Here is a 17,234-nt window from a genome sequence, read left to right as displayed (position 1 = left end):
TAAATGCACACACAGTCAAAGTGATTATTAGAGACATCTGTGTCATCCACATGCATGTACACACGTGACCACATTACCACATGCATACATGCAAACACATATACCTCACACATGCCACATAGACAGACAGACAATTTTGTTCTGTTCAGCCAATTCAGCTCCCAGGCTTCCAGTGTATTGCCAGTGAAGTTTGGCCAGGTCAGTTATACATTCACAGTGTCATCAACCACCACATGGCAAAAAGCTATACCTAAAATTCTCTTTTTAAAAATATTTAATAAAAATATTATCATAGCTTAATGAAAAGATACTTTAAATTAATGTCTAATATGTTTAATTACATTTTCATTTATCCATTTAAATTTTATTACATTTATTTGTTGTGTATATATGTATGTGCACATGTGTGTTCATGTATACACAAGTTTAGGCACATAGCTTTACATACTGTAGCTCATGAGTGGAGGTCAAAGAGAGTCAGTTTTCTCCTTTCACCATGTGGTTCCTGGGGATGAATTTCAGGTTCATTATGGTTAATGCTAAGTACCGTTACCCACAGAGCCATCTCACTGCTCCCATTTACCCATTATAAATGCTCTAATAAGTTTAAGTCTGTTTATATGAGAATTTCTTGTGCCATATTGTGCCATATATCTCAAGGTAATAATAATGAGCACTGTCGGTGTAGTCTATGTTGTCCACTTTAAACCCTAGAGTTGTTTACTATATTCATTTTCACTTATTTGAGCCTTATTAAATGAGCTATCTATTTTAAAGTTTACCACATTCGGTAAATAGTTTTGCAGCATGGCATAGTTTATATTGCTCCATGTCATTCTTGTTTTTAATGAGATGAGTGTAAAGTAATACAAATCATTACCAAATAAACACTATAAGGGTTTCAATGCAGCCATTATCCTAAAAAATGCATATTAATTATACAGTGGAAGTAAATGTGAAAAATGTTTCAACAAGTCATAGGAGTCCTTACTGTAAGGAATTCTCAAGTCAACTTTAAAGCACCCTAGGGATTTGAACCCAACTTAAAGTGACTTGCTACATTCATGCTTCATGGAAATACTGCCTACTTAGGCAGGGTATGCTTCGTAGTTCTTGGGACTTGCCTGGAACTCACTATGCAGATGAGCCTGGCCTGGAACTTACGGAGTTCCACCTGCATCTAAAGGGCTCTGGAGTGTTGCAGTTAAAGGGGTGTGCTTTACTCTCTAAGTCTTAGCCAATTAAGCATGTATGTATCTCATCTGAAAGTAGAATTGCCTACGAATAATTTGTAAGAGAGGTTAGGCTAGAGGACATTGGTAATATTTACACAAGCTTTAATTCTGTACAGGTTACTTCAAAAATCTTTGTTATGAAAAGATTCATTTCCTTTCTGCTTAAAAGTGGTTCTCTTGGCTTTGATTTGCATCTTTTGCCTTAAAAATCCCTTTAAGATGGTGTTTCACATTTTAGTCACATAGAAGCTACTGTTAGTAAATCTAAACCAAATTAGTGTTCCTGTGTGTCTTGAAATGGATAAGATGTGCTAGCATATCTTCTGTTTACCAAATGGGAATTCTAAATATGTTCTTCTCATTAATTCTAAGTGCTAAATAATGGACAGTTTTCAGGACCTGTTGCCTTTCTTGTGTTAGGAACCTTGATGAAGAGAAGGAAGAGTTTTATGTTGCAAGTATTAGGAACAAACATCATATCTACACCACAAATATCCAAAACATCTGTACAGTTACTATGGCAGAGTCATATGATAGTTTCTGTCCAAGTTCAGGTCATGGTGTGGAAAACCAAAGATGAGATATTACAGCTCTCCCTCCCTGACCACTCGCAGGGTACACTTTTTCAAGCCTTCATCAGGGCTTACTATCTGTGGACCTCAGCAACTAAGGAGAGGGTTGGCAGTCAGAAAAGGAGCAGGGGACAGGAAAATGGGAAATATTCCAAGGAGGGATATCTACAAACAAGTAAAGGGGCAGTGACAAGCAATTAGGGTTGCCACTTCTTCCAGTCCTGCTTGGCCCCTAGGCTGCTCCTGAACTACTTCTTCAGGCAAAAGAGGAAGTACCTGCCAGTGACTACAAAGAGCTCCTTCTGTAAAACAGACTTAATTGAAAGCAGACTGTTTTACGCTCAGAACATCAATATAAAACAAAAAAGAAAACCAAAATATATAAAAGCCAAACTATTGTCTGAATATGTTTCATTAAACACTGAAGTATGTTTATATATGCTGCAGTCTGGCAGGGTTCAGACCAACAGCCACCTTGTAGACCTGTGATGCTGGGTAGGTAGGTGAGGATGCCTCCTTAGGACAAAGCTGCAAATGCCCAAAGACCACCTAGGACAAACTGGAATTACCTGTATTCTTTCTTCCTTGTCAAATAATTGCAACTTTTCTACTTCCCTATGAATAAATGTTTCAAATCCTTTCTTGCTTTGGGCTTTGACTATGCACAACCTCTGCTGTGGATTTTAGTGAGAACTGTTTTTCATTGATCTATGTGGTAGAAACAAGTGTTTCCAGAATCAAATGATGTTTTAGTCATAATTACTGAAGACTTGTTAACTGAGAAATCCTCTTTCAATTTCTTAAACAGTGAGTGTTATCTCAGAGGGTGAAACATTCCTGGGCTCTGAAGGCCAGACTGAGTCAGCTGTTAGCGTAGATTGTGACTTTGGAGACCACAAGCCTCAGTGGGGGCAACAGAAGTGAACCAGAGACAATGGACCTCGTGCTTAGTGGAAATGTCTTGTGTCACTTGATCTTTCTTTATCTCCTAAATCCAACCACACGGTTTAGATTATAATAGAGCTGTACTTCCATGATGGGAAGGAACATTTGGCTGTAGTTCAGATTTCATGGCGTTATTTTCAGTTTATTTGATGTCTCAAACAAAAAATTAATTTTTTCTTTAAATGAGTAAACAATCAAAGTTGGATGTAATTTTAAGGAAACAAAAGACAATAGTTGTATGTCATAACAATTTTGAAAGTTTGCTCTGTGGTTTTATTTCTAAAACTTTTAGTTGACCTTTTTCAGTTGGAAAATAGCCTTTGCAGTGATGGAGTTTTCCAAGCTGTTTAGTAACACTAATGAGTTGAATAATTTATGAGGTTGTCATGTGCAAAAGATTCAGTATGATTTGACACAGTCTCTGCTGGTGGAATGTGATTAATAAAAACCTAGAGGCATGTAAATTTTTTTGGTATTTAATGTTCTAATGTTGCATCAACTGAATGTGTGATTTAGGTGGTTTTTAATGGTAAAATATCTTTCAAGTGAAAATTTGATGATTAGGAATTTTTACAAGCCACAGCAAAGGAATTACATAAGAAAAATATTTTAAAACTCATCTTCTCATCTGTATGGTTTATTCTTTGGGTAAAATTAGCTAATAGGTGAGTAATTGAAATAGCAGGTTGTAAGTGTTACATGTCAAAGTAAAACCTAGATTCATCAGCTTCTGGTATATTTGAGTGTGTGAAGATACTGCCTGACGAAGAATAGGACAAACTCTTAGTAAGTTTGCTTCTCTTTGTTGACTGTCAGTCATCATTTGGGCTTCTGTTTTCATTCCATAAAATTACAGTGGAGCTACATTTCATCAAAGCCTAAAATCACAAGTGCTTTGTGTCTGTGATCAAAGACATCATCTTAATAAGTAGGTCTGATCTGGCACTGCAGAAGGGGGCAGGCTGCCTCAGCCTGAGGGAGGAAAAAAAAAAAAACAGAGCAAAGATGACAAAGTTAATCAGTCATTTCTTTGGCAATAAATAATAAGATAGCTGAGAACTGCAAATGAGAACATACTTAGGTTCCTCAGAGATGTGTCTGCTTAACACCTGATTTATCTAAGCTTGTGAAGTCATCAAGTTATGACCTTGATATACAGAAAGCAGCTCTGTAATGCGCTGGAATTAAATCAGCCTTGCTGCGTGCATGGCTACTGTAATGTGTTACATGGAGTCATCAGGAAATACGAAGGCACTGAGAGTGAAAACAGTGCTGTGCAGCAATACAGCCATGGAGGAAAGTAAGATAGTATCTGTCTTCTTTCTTCAAGGGCTTGCAGTTATTACAGCATTTGAAAACCCACTTCGTTACTAAGTAGAAACATGCTAAACCTCTTGCTCTAGTTGGTGCATTATTAATTGGATCTCCATATTTAGAATAAAAATTAGTGGTTTGAATTAGGTTCCAGTAACTTCATGAAAAATTAATGATGCCGATGTTTTTAAGATAATGAAAGACCTGCAGGCAGTTGCCTGCCAGATCTTCTTGGTATCACCTCATAAGCTTAGTTTCCTACCCTTGTCTTCACCCTAAGATTTTATAGGTTAGTAAAAAGACTTAAGTAGATTTCCTGAAATGGGGTAATTACAGCTACAAATATGCCTATAGTACCCATTTAGACATACATGACATTTCTCATATGAAAACTGCTCCAACAAGCTACCAATTTTTATGTTGAAGTTTCAAACACGTAGGCTTTAAGAAGATTCAAAACTTTAACTGTGCTAATTTAAAGGCATCTATTGAAGAGTTTTATGTGCCATAGTGTTCTAGACACTGGGTTTGGGAACGGAGTATTTCTAAACTGCAGTAGCACAGGAGACTAGCTGGCCAGGGGGGTATCATTGAGTAGCTATGACTTATAAATTGCCTCAAGAGAAGATTCTGCATTTACCGGGTGAGCAGGGAAGAAGTAAGGGTAGAAAGGACAGAAATCTTCAAGATTAGAAATCACCAAGATGAGAGGGATGTGAAGGTGGAGGAAATAGAGATTGTCAATATGGGGAGGGAATAGAATAGAAAGAAGAGGAGAAGAGAAGAGAAGAGAAGAGAAGAGAAGAGAAGAGAAATCACCAAGATAGGCAGGCTTAAGTACCTAACTTGATGGACTCAGTGATTTTGTTAATGACAGAAATTTAGAAAGTATTTATATTTAAAGCTGGGGATATGACTCATTACGAAAGAAACTGACAGCCCTGAGCAAGTCTTCGGGTCAGTCCTTAACTATGCATACAAAATTATTTTTTCTTTTTCTTTTTTTTTTTTTTTTTTTTTTTTTTTTGACTTTTAAAAATATTTTTATTAATTAATTTATCTATTCACTTTACATCCAGATTGTAGGTCCCTTGCTCCTCTCCTTCAAGTCTCACTTTCCCCTCTCTCCTCTGCTATTCCTCAGAAAAGGGGAGCCCTCCTACCACCCCAGCTCATCAAGTCCCATCAGGACTGAGTTCCTCCTCTGTCCCTGTGGCCTGGCAAGGAAGTCCTGTCAGGGGAAGTGATCGAAAAACAGGCACCAGAGTCCATGTCAGAGACAGCCCCCTGCTCCCCTTACTAGAGGATCCCCACGAACCCTGAGCTGTCCATCTGCTGCATCTATGTAGAGGACCTAGGTCCAGTCCGTGCATGGTCCTTGCTTGGTGCTTCCAGCTCAACAGGCCCCAAACAGGGAACTGTTGTAAAGCCAGGATAATAATCTTAAATTAAGATCATTCCCTTCTCGTTCAATTAAAAAGACTCCCAACTGTCTTACAGCACTGCAGTATGTATTCTGTTGACCTCTTAATTTCATAAATTAACTTTCCTTTGATGCCATTTTATGGTGGTTGTGTTCAGCTTTATTTTAAAAATTGGTTTAAATTTATATAAAACTCTGTATGTGTTCACAAATTATTTCATAAACAGCATAATCCTCAACAAAGTGTTCATAAACCCATGTACAATCAGAGGGAAAAAATCACACTTCCCGCCTGACTTTTGGCAATAGCTCTACCTCAAGACCCAGCTATACCAATCCCAGGCATATATCCAGAAGATGCTCCACCATACAACAAAGACATTTGCTCAAGTATGTTCATAGCAGTTTTATTTGTAGTAGCTAGAATCTAGAAACAACCTAGATGTCCCTCATCTGAGGAATGCATTAAGAAATGGTGGTACATTTACACAATGAAACACTACTCAGCCATTAAAAACAAGGAAATCATGAATTTTTCAGGCAAATGGATAGAACTAGAAAACATCCTACTGAGTGAGTTAACCCAGAAGCAGAAAGGCTCACATGGGATATACTCACTTATAATTGGATACTAGTCCAAAAGGCATTTCCCATGGAAGTCTTCGTTTACCAGGAGATTGAGATAGATGTGAGGAAATCCTATTGGGACTTTAGGTGAGAGAAATGTAGGAGAATGGGGAAATAGAAGGATTCAGAGGGTCCTAGAAACCCACAAGATGAACATCATGAAGGGTGGATCTGGGCCCAGGGCGGGTTGCTCAAACTACTACATCAACCAAGGACAATACAAGCAGTAAACATCAAACCCCTACTCAGATCTAGCCAATGGACAGGACACTCTCCACAGTTGTGTGGAGAGCGGGGACTGACACTGACATGACTCTGGTGCCCCATATTTGGCCACCTCCCCTTGGTGGGGAGGCTGGTTGCCACTCAGAGAAAGAATACGCAGTCTACCAAGATGAGACTTGATAGCCTATGACCATATAGTGGGGGAGGAGGTCCCCCTCGGTCATAGACCTAGGGGAGGGGAATAGGGTGAAAGCGGGAGGGAGCAAGGAATGGGAGGATACAAGTGATGGGATAACAATTTTCGTTTTAATCTGAATAAATTAATTAAATAAAAAAGAAAAGAAAGAAGAAAATGTCATCCTGAGCAAGGTAACCCAGACCCAGAAAGACACGCATGGTATATACTCACGCCTAAGCAAATTTTAGCTATATAGTCCAGGATAAACATGCTGCAGCGCACAAACTAAAGAAGGTGAGCAACAAGGCGGGCCCAAGGGAGGATGCTCAACTCTAACGCACAAGGTGAAAGTGAATAGACAGAAGTAGTGGCTGAAGAGAGGGAACAAGGTAGGAGACGGAGCAGAGAGAGAAATAAGGGCAGAGATCAGACCTGGGAATAGCAGGGGCAGGAGGACAGAGGCTTGCAGAGAAAAGAGAAACTGAATGGGGGCATCTCTGTGACAAGCCAAAGACCTAAGTCAGAATAGGCCTCTGGGAGGATATGAGGGGGACTATAGATGGGACTCCTAATAGCAGGGGCCATGGAGATTAAAGAGGCCACCCTCTAACTAGACTAGACTCCTAGTGAAGGGAGGAGAACGTCACCCACCCACAAAAACTTTGATCCAAAATTTACCTTGCCTGTAAGATGTGCAGGGATAAAGCTAGACCAAGTAGAGCAAAGATTGAGGGATTGTCCAAGCCAAGCCCCACCCCATGGAAGAAAGTCAATCCCTGACACTACTAATGATATTTTTCTATGCTTACAGATAGGAGTCTATCATAACTGTCCTCTGATGGGCTCCACCCACCAGCATTCTGAAACAGATGCTGAGTTTCACAGCCAAACACTGGGTGGAACATAGGGAGTCTAGTGGAAAAGTAGGGGGAAGGATAAAAGGACTAGAAGTGACAAGAGCTCCACAAGAAAACCAGCAAAATTATCTGTGTTTTAGATGTTTCATATTCTCAGGTAAAATAAAAACCACCTACAAACCAAAGTCAGATTTTTCTATATATCCCATTGGCTCACTCATGTATTTTTAGAGTTAGGTGCTCATTAAAACTAAGTCACTGTTTTGTTGTTGTTGTTTTTTTGTTTGTTTGTTTTACGAAGCCTTTGTATAACATTTAACCACATCTTTGGTCAGTTATGGAAACTGAACTGAAGGATGAATTTTCTAAAGACATATCTGCAAGTGTGGCACTTTTAAGATTTGAAATGAGTTGTTGATGTTTATACTTTATTCTCCTTAGAGCATCTTGAGATGCTAGAGAGAAAGCTAGGGCAAAGTTTGGTTAACGCGCAAAGGGAAGCATAGTTCTTCGTAAGTTTGCTTATTTTATACCAATTTCTGGCAACATCCACACACAGCTGTATGTGTAATACATGTGCATAGTATAATAGATATTTACCTTGCAGTGCTGTGAGCTCCATAAAGGTAACATGTCTGAGTGGCAATTGAAAACAAAAACTGAATTTATCTAAACCAGTGAATAGAGTCAGCATTGGAGAAAAGTTACTTGTTACACAGGGTGGCAAACCCAAGATGGAGACTAGTGCCACCTGAAGGAACAGAGGTTCATGCTGTGGCAATATAGCATGAAAATGAGACTGTGAACAGACAGAGGGCTGTTGAAGGATTTGTGTTTAGGATGACCTAGTGATGCAGGTGGAGCTAAAGCTCACCATACTCTGTGCGCACTTGGACACTGGGGAATGTCTCCTTACATTGGGTTTACCTGATAGTATCTGGTAACTCTCACAGCATGTTACCCATGAATTTGTAATAATACAGGACACCTTAGTGTTACTGATGGGCTGCGTATATTGTATCACTTGCCAAAACAATGTTTTGTGGGATTTTTTTTGTCATTCTTATTTATTTATTTATTTATTTGTTATACTGGCTTTTGCTTATATTTATTTTTGTATCCATTTACTTACTTATATTTTAGTACTTCGTGGATCCCAGGGTCCCATGCATGTTAGGAAGCATTCTTCCACTAAGCTATATCCCAGCACTTCTTACGTTTTATAAGGTGCTATTCAAACAGTCTGCACATCATTGGCACCCTAGCTCTGCTTTGTTTTGATAATAAAGAGGAAGAAGCTAGTTACCGTTTTCTTTCTTCTGTCTGAGCTCATTGTTTGACTATCCAGAGCATCTTCTACCCCTTTACTAGTAGTCTGAGATGCTTAAAGCAAATTTCCTATGTTGCTCTAGGAATTGCCCCACCCTTTCAGTTTTCTTTCATGCCATCTGCTCTATCTTTATTCCGTTACAAGATTTGCTAAGATTCCAGGCTTACATTCTGGTCCTGTCTACCCCTCTGGGCAAAGATTTAGTGGGCTTCTTTCTTCTCCAAGTTCCTGCCCCAGACCATCCCTCTCTTTTCTTCTAGAGGAAAGCAATGCTTAAAGAAGAGGGAGCTTGCTGACTGTTCTTGCATTTTGATACATGTGGCTCCCATCACCGTTCTTCTGTGCGATTTCTCGGGGATCAGACCCTGCAGTGAGTTCAGGCACACAGTTAAGGGCGCATCCTCCTGACCTGTATAACACTGAGCTCCAGTCTCACCCAAGAGCAATGTTGGTTTTTCCTCAAGTACAGAGTGCCATGTGGCTTTCAATACAACAAAATCCTATTCTAAATAATTCTACATCACCCTAACTTCATGGCTAGTCACAATTCTAATGAGAGATATCTATCTTAAAATGCTCAGTTGATATGACAAATATATTTTTAAAATATGTTCATCAAATTTTCTTTAAAAAGCATAGAATATAGTTTTGTGCATTGACTCTATTAGATCATTAACATTTCTAGTTATATTGTGCTTAAATTCACTTAAATGCAATAACATTTCCTTGCACCTTTTTAATTGCATTTTTATCCTTCAAAATGCTGTTTATGAATATCCCCTTTGTTGGTTTGCTCTAAGAAATATTGCTTACATATGAATATTTTGAATTAGGAATAAATGAAATTCTGTTTTTGCTGTCAGAACCAAATTGTGAAAATGTATTACATGTCTTTGAAAATCAGTATACTCTATTAGCAGGCCTGTCAATATAAAAAGTGCCTCCCATTTCCACCTCCTGCTCTAATAACCTGTGCTACTCTCAGGCAGTTCACATAATCAGAGTATATTGTCAGCTTACTGGAGTTGGGGAAGCATGAAATGAAAATCGCGTTAATATTGATCCAATTCTTTTACTTGCAAGTGTCCTTGGTGTCCTTTTCCACTGAGCAATAACTGTTGGTGTTAGGTAGCCATTTTCTTCTCTCCTCTTCTCTTCTTCTTCTTCTTCTTCTTTTCTCTCTCTCTCTCTCTCTCTCTCTCTCTCTCTCTCTCTCTCTCTCTCTCTCTCTCTTTCTCTCAAATTCCAGCCAGTCATTATAAGCATAACTAATCTGAATGAAGATTTTACACAGGGAATAATCTATGACCAGTGAATCTTAATTAATACCCAGATTGCTAATACTGGTGTTTACTACACACTAGCAACATGTCCCTGCGGATGTTCAGAGGGCAGCCTACCTGAAGGGATGAGGGATGTCTACACATTCATCCTTGGTAGAAACACAAAGGGTGCACTGTTCCCATTGTATACACAGTAATGATGTGCCATCAATAATGATTCACGTCCAAGTGCCATTTCCAAATATTTTATATAATATCTATTTGTAATCACTCACTAAACTGTGTCAATAGTAATGAATTGTGGTGGGAATGGTTTTTAGATCCTCTTCATCTGGATGAAAACACTATAGCTAAAAGGAGCATTCAGGCTAATGAGCATTTACATCTGACTTGTTAAACTTACCTAGTAATCGCTCTGCCTTTACATAAACATGTGTCAGTTGCACACAGAAATTGTCTGAGTGTGAGCAGCCTTTTTCACTTGAGGGGATGTTCTTTTCAGGCAGTTTATGCAGATAGGATGAAGCTTCGGGGGCACTGGTCACATACAAAGAAGAGGAATGGGCTTCAGGGCTCCAGTGTCTTTACTGAGCGTTGTAGAGTTTTCACCATTGGCATTTCTCTGGGTGGTGTTTTTTCTGCTCTTTTTCTTTTTTCTTCCTTCCTCTCTCTCTCTCTCTCTCTCTCTTTCTCTCTCTCTCTCTCTCTCTCTCTCTCTCTCTCTCTCTCTCCTCTCTCTCTCCTCCCCCCTTTCTCTCTTTCAGAGAATGGATCAGTTAAAAGGAATCTTTCCTTTTATATCTCCATCTTAGGAGGAAATATGTCTTCTATGTTTAAAATGAAACTCTAAAATTAGTTCTAACACTGAAATTACTTACAAAGGTAACATTTCCTCATAAGTGACTGTTATAGCAAATCTCCACATACATGCTCATCCCACACGTGCAGTAAGCTCAGCACCCAGAGTTGGGAGCAGTGTGCTTCTCTAGGATAGAAACATCCCTTCACCCATCACTGTCCAATGTGCAGAAGCATATGGTGCTCAGTAATGCACTGACACACGCTTCCCATCACATGTAGTCATGTAACTGCACCTGTTGTCATTAGGTAAAAGTTAAATGATATTGTGTAAAGCTACAAAAAGCACCATTCTGTAAACGTATGTGTTGCTCAAACTTGAATTTTCAGGAGAAAAAAAATCTTTATTTTAACATTTCCCAAAGTATTCATATCACTGGTGCTTTCATAAAAAGGTATTTAGGTTTGAAGGTTAATTGCAGTATTTTATCTGATACATGTATTAGGGTGGCTTTTCAAAACACATTGAACCAAAACAATATTGTGAAATTATCCATATTACAATTTCTCTTTTGAAAAGAATGCCCTCTTGTGAAGCTAATTTTCAGATGTCTACAAACATTAGAATTTTCCAAGTATACATTTAGACAAAATTTAAATTAGGTTAAGTTTTCATTTTGCCAGCCTCCCTACAAAGACTTCCTTCAACAGATGGAAAAATGCTTTGTTAAACTTGTTTTTATTGAAAATTCATAAGGTCTTCTCCTTCAAATAACTAAGATTTTAAACATTCCTGTTGCTAACATAGCCCAATATAAAATTTCAAAAGCTATCAGAAATATTGATGCTATGCTGGCCTGGTGGCACAAGCATGTGATCCCAGCAAGGCCAGAGGATGTGCTTCAAGTATCACTATTTCAAGGATGGCCAGGCCTTCCCTGTAAGCTCAAGCTAGCTTGGGCAACTTTGTGACATCCTGTATCAATTTTTTTAAAGCAGTAAAAGGGCTTAGGACATAGCTCAATTTTAAAGTGCTTCCCTAGAATGTGTGAGGCCTTAAGCCCTAGACTCCCAAAATATGATGATGATGATGATAAAAATAATTTAAAAAGCATCCTCCCATGGGCCCTCCTTACTTACCTTCTTTGGGTCTGTGCATTGTAGTATGGTTATCCTGTACTATATAGCTAAAACCCACTTATAAGTGGGTATATATACCATGTGTGTATTTTTGGGTCTGGGTTTCCTCACTCAGGATGATCTTTTCTGGTTCCATCCATTTGCCTGAATGGTCTCCTTGTTTTTAATAGCTGAGTAAAAGCATCTCAGTTTTTTCCACTGAGTAAAAGTATCACCATTTCTTTATCCATTCTTCAATTGAGGGACATCTACATTGTTTCCAGATCCTGGCTATTATAAATAAAGCTGTTATGAGCATAGTTGGGCAGATGTCCTGCGGTGGAGGAGGGTCTAAGTGAGGATGGTTAAATCCCACTCAGAAGGGGGAATAGAATAGGGGTAGTGGTGGAAGCGAGGAAACAAGGCAGGAGAAGGAGCACAGAGAGAGATCTCTAAGGGTGGAGAGCAGGCCTGGGGAGAATGGGAGACAGGAGGACAGAAGGCCTGCAGAGAAAAGAAAGTCTCTGTGTGGGGCATCTTTGACAAGCTTGAGACCTAAGTCAGGATAGGCTTCTGGGAGGATATGAGGGGACCCTAGCTGAGACTCCTAATAGCAGGGCCCATGGAGACTGAGGAGGATACCCTCTAACTAAACAAGACTCCTAGTGAAGGAAAGAAAACACCAACCCACCCACAAAATCTTCCACCCAAAATTTACCCATCTTACTATGCAGAGATAAAGATAGAGCAGAAACTGAGGGAATGTTTAACCAACGTATGGCCCAACCCAAGGCCAACCCCTGACACTATTAATGATACTCTGCTATGCTTGCAGACAGGAGCCTAGCATAGCTGTCCTCTGAGAGGCTCCACCCAACAGCAGTTTGAAACACACACTGAGACTCACAGCCAATGTTAGGCGAAGTGTAGGGAGTCTTGTGGAAAAGTGTGGTGGGGGAATGAAAGGTCCTAGAGGTGACAGGAACTCCGCAAGAAGACCAACAGAGCCAACTACTGAAGCACCAGCTAAGGACCATGCACGGACTGGGCCTCGGCCCCCTACACAGATGTAGCTGATGGGCAGTTCATGTGGGTACCCTAGTAAGGGGAATGATGGGTGTCTCTTACATGGACTCTGTTACCTGCTTTTTGATCACTTCCTGCTGGTGGGACTGCCTTACCAGGCCACAGAGAAAGATGCAGCTTGGTGAACTGCGGTAGTTGGTTGGAGGGGGCACTCCCTTTTTCAGAGGAATAGGAGATGGGGGAAAAGGGGAGCAAGTGTGGGACTAGAGAGGAGGGAGGAGCCTACAACCAGGATGTAAAGTGAATAAATAAATCAGTTAACAGAAATTTAAAAATTAAAGTTGATTCTTATATAACTTATTTAATAATAACTTAATGAATAAAAAGGTATTAGGGGAAAGTATTTTAATGCCAGCTCTCTGCACTGTGTTCTGTTTCAGCATATGAGCTGCATATTCTTTGTTTAGGAAGTATCTATTCTACACAAGCTTGGGATGCATTGTGCTTTGTAATGATTATGAGCAGACTGTGTGCATAAAATCTAAAGTGCATAAAGGAAATCTCCCACAGAGCACAGAGCACTGTCACTAGCTATGTACTAATGTTGGCCAAGCAGTACACTTAGGACTTCAGGGTGAGGCTGGTCTTACTTTCAATTATGAACCTCTCACCTTTGCCACGTTTTTTCTCCCTTTTTATAAATCTTGCAGTAAAGCTTTAGCTTAATGAAGTTCAAAATGCGTAAGCATCCACTGTCTCATCTTAATTTTACAGTAGTCCCTTGAGACAGGTTAGGAAAATGCTCATTAATCCTCTGTTTTCAGATTGGAAACTGAAGTTTAAAAATTAGTGTAGTTTTTTCCTAAATGTTTATGATGGATATAAAAGGAAAGGATAAAAAATGATAAATCAGGCAGCCATGGTGGCACACGCCTTTAATCCCAGCACTTGGTAGGCAGAGGCAGGTGGATCACTGTGAGTTCGAGGCCAGCCTGGTCTACAAAGTGAATCTAGGACATCCAGGGCTACACAGAGAAACCCTGTCTCAAAAAACACACACATAAAAAAAAAATGATAAGTCAAAGTTCAATTTTCACATTATGAGAAAACTGAAGGATATACAAAGAAAAATAACTTAAGCAACAATGTATACATAATTAGTTGGTGAATTATAACAATATTATTTTCATGTGCTTTCTCATTGTTCCCACTTCACTCAATACCCGAGACAGAAATTAGATGCCCTAAGAAAGTGAGAGTGCGGATCAATAGAGCTCTTGCCTTGAACATTCAAAGACCTGGCTTCCATTCCAAGTGCTGCACCACAAATAAACAAAAGGGAGACAAATACCGCTAAGAAAATATCTTTAAAAAAACTTTTCAAAATAAATGATGATATATTATAGCATCCAAAAGTTTGATATTAGGAGACAAGCCAGATACTTTAAAAAATCACGTCTGTCAGGCTTAAAGGACTTAATCACTAAGCCACCTCTTCAGCCTCGGGACTGCTGCTCTTTTTTAGTATCCACAGTTAACTATAGAATAATCTCCTCAATCAAAATAAACCATGTTTATTTTCCCTTATGGTATTTGTTTATCAATATAAAACAATATAACAACAAACTGCTTGGATTTTTTTTTTTTTTTTTTTTTTTTTTTTTTAGGCATTGATAGTAGCAACAGAAGCAATATCAACAGTATCCATTCTGTCAATATATTTTAACTTAGTTATGTAAGACAATAAAAACTAAAGCAATAATAATCAAGCTGTATGGTGCTGGCATATAGCGAAATGCTGAAGACATTTTAGTTCTCCTGTCACTTTACTTTTAAAATATACTTTGTCAGAGCAAAAGATTTAGTTCAAGTGATAGACAGCTTGCTAATATACATGGCCCTGCATTCAATCAATCCATAGTATGGGGGGAAAAGTTAACTAATTACCTTAATTAGCATATATTTGGATTTGCGTGGCTTCCTGTTATTAAGAGACACTTATGAAGAAAGAAAGTCTTCAGGGCTACACTGTGTCTATAACTCTATGAATAAATCTACAGAAAATGTTTTCCTGTGTTTTAAACATTATAGGAAATGAAAACATATAATTTTGCATTTGACTTCATTTATCCACAAGTCCATGCTACTCTTTTCTTCTGAATTTTTTAATTTCCATGCCATTTCCATATTTTCTCAGAAAATAAGCATCCCTGTCTCTCTTGTCCAGCTTTACTCGTTTTTCGAGGTTCACATTTGAAGTCTAAGGCACTCCAGTGGTTTGTGGCACTCGCTCGCTCGTTAATTTCTTGATGAATGGCTGAAGAGGCCAAGAAGTGCATTTGTTCAGCATGTCGTCTAAGACAGATGATCTCAAATAAATTCTCCTCTCAATCAGATTTTGATTTGTTAGGTGATAAACCAATTCTTTCTAAGGACAGTGTTTACAAGCCTTGTAATGAGACAGCCCTCTGAGACCTTACCTCCTTTCGCTGTAATGTTGATGGATGAAACTCTAATTCATAAAGGATATTGTGATTGAAAAGCAGCTTTAAATCTCATATACTCTAATCTAGACAAATGTTTGCTTCAGTTCCACAAACCTGCTGGTAACACTTCAGCAGGGATCATCAGCTCTGTGTGTAGGTACCAATTCCTTGGGCACATATCTTGAAAAGACCTGAATGTTTGCTGCTTCAAAGCTAGAAGAGACCACACTCAAAGCTTGATGCGTTTCCAAACTCAAACCTCCTCCTGCTGCCCGTTCACTCTGGGTCGATTTTTATTGTGGTAACAGAGTCACATAAATCTGCTTTTTTTTTTTTTTTTTTTTTTTTTTTAACGTGGTAATGATGTAAGAAAAAACTCGCTTAATAGGTTGACTGAAACTTAAAGGACTTTGCTATCTTAGTGCAAAGAACGTTCCTTCGTTTACATAGATTTACGCAAATCAGTAATATTTTGAAACATTTGGGGAAATTTTGATTGAGAGATATCCAGAGATGGTTCCTTTGTCTCAGTTCACTCATTCAGGGTTTGTTCGTGCTTGCTCCTTCCAGTCTGATAAGTGCCAGAAATACAGAGAGATATGTGATTCCAGTCATTCAAGTTGCTTCCAGGTGTCTGTGGAGATAAATATGCAAGCAACTGCAATACCTGGTGCCAGGTACTTCAACTGGTAGAATTATGAGGTATGGGGAGAGCAACAGAGAAAGAGTTGACAAGTCAGAGAGTCATGGGAAGGGGATTGATTTACACCTGAACTTCGCCAGTCTCTGTGCATACCTACCTCGTGCCAGACCCTGCTGCAGAGATGGCATAGTAGCATAGCAGACAACAGGAGATCCCACCCCTAGTATGTAACCAAAGTAACATCAGCTGTGACATCACATGGGGGTTACTTAGAACCAGATATCTGAAGGAAGAGAATTGTGAAGGATAACTAGAAAATAGAAGAGGAAAACAGAAATACCCCTTACATTTGGTATAACATCAGCACATATCAAGATGTCTGTGAGAGCATAGCATATTCCAGAAACTATCCTTGACCCAGTGCTGCTGTGAAACAATGGGAAGAGGTGAGGTGAGACTGGCAATGAGAGGACAGGATGTCAGCTATGTCAAGGAGTCTAGGCTTTACCCTACAGTGTAAGACTTACTGTGAGTGTTCACTAAAGAGAGTGCAGAAACAGCACTCCTCAACATACTTGTATGTTGACCATTCTGAGAAAGTGTTGGTGGTCATACGAGCCATGCATCTAGGAGAGCCTCCATACCAGGGAATGACTGAAAGCCATGCAGTGGTCAGCACCCCACAAGATGATCCCCTCAGCTGTGAGGAGGAGCAACAAGCTAGTTAGCTGAGCTGGGGAATGCATGGCTGCTCTTATGCAGGTGAAGATATGCCTGCGTATTTATTTAGCATCTTTTGTTAAAGGAAGCAAGTTCAAAGTTTCTCAAATTACAATCCCAGCAAGTAAAGGGATTTGAACTGTAACTGCCCCTCAGACATCCCTGCTTGTGTGGGGTTTGTGTTGGGATGAGTCTGAAACATTCATCTTGTATTCCAGAAATAAGAATCACCCACGAGCAAATGAAAGAAGTACCCCCATGTTACCCGTGCAAAGTCTCCAGTGAGGCATTGGTTTGCAATAGCAATATTTGTCTCAAGTTTTTCTAACCACCCAAGTCACTGTGTAGCTATCTGCACTGTGTTCACCATGCTCTGTTAAGGGCTGCTGCCCATGAGGACTTGACTGACAGCATTTCCCTATAGCTAGCTAGTGACACTCTGCAGTGGTCTGG

At 39.3% G+C, this 17,234-nt stretch overlaps 1 protein-coding gene across 7 annotated transcripts in view; it reads left to right on the top strand.

Annotated features, from left to right (window-relative positions):
* The window catches only part of Nbea (neurobeachin), a 657,568-nt gene that overhangs the window by 457,285 nt on the left and 183,049 nt on the right, over window positions 1-17,234 (top strand). The gene's annotated exons all lie outside the window — the stretch shown is intronic.

This window comes from Acomys russatus, chromosome 15 (assembly GCF_903995435.1).
Source record: "Acomys russatus chromosome 15, mAcoRus1.1, whole genome shotgun sequence".
Lineage (NCBI taxonomy): Eukaryota > Metazoa > Chordata > Mammalia > Rodentia > Muridae > Acomys > Acomys russatus.
The sequence above is the reverse complement of the archived record's forward strand: the minus strand, read 5'-3'. Positions and strand labels throughout refer to the sequence as shown.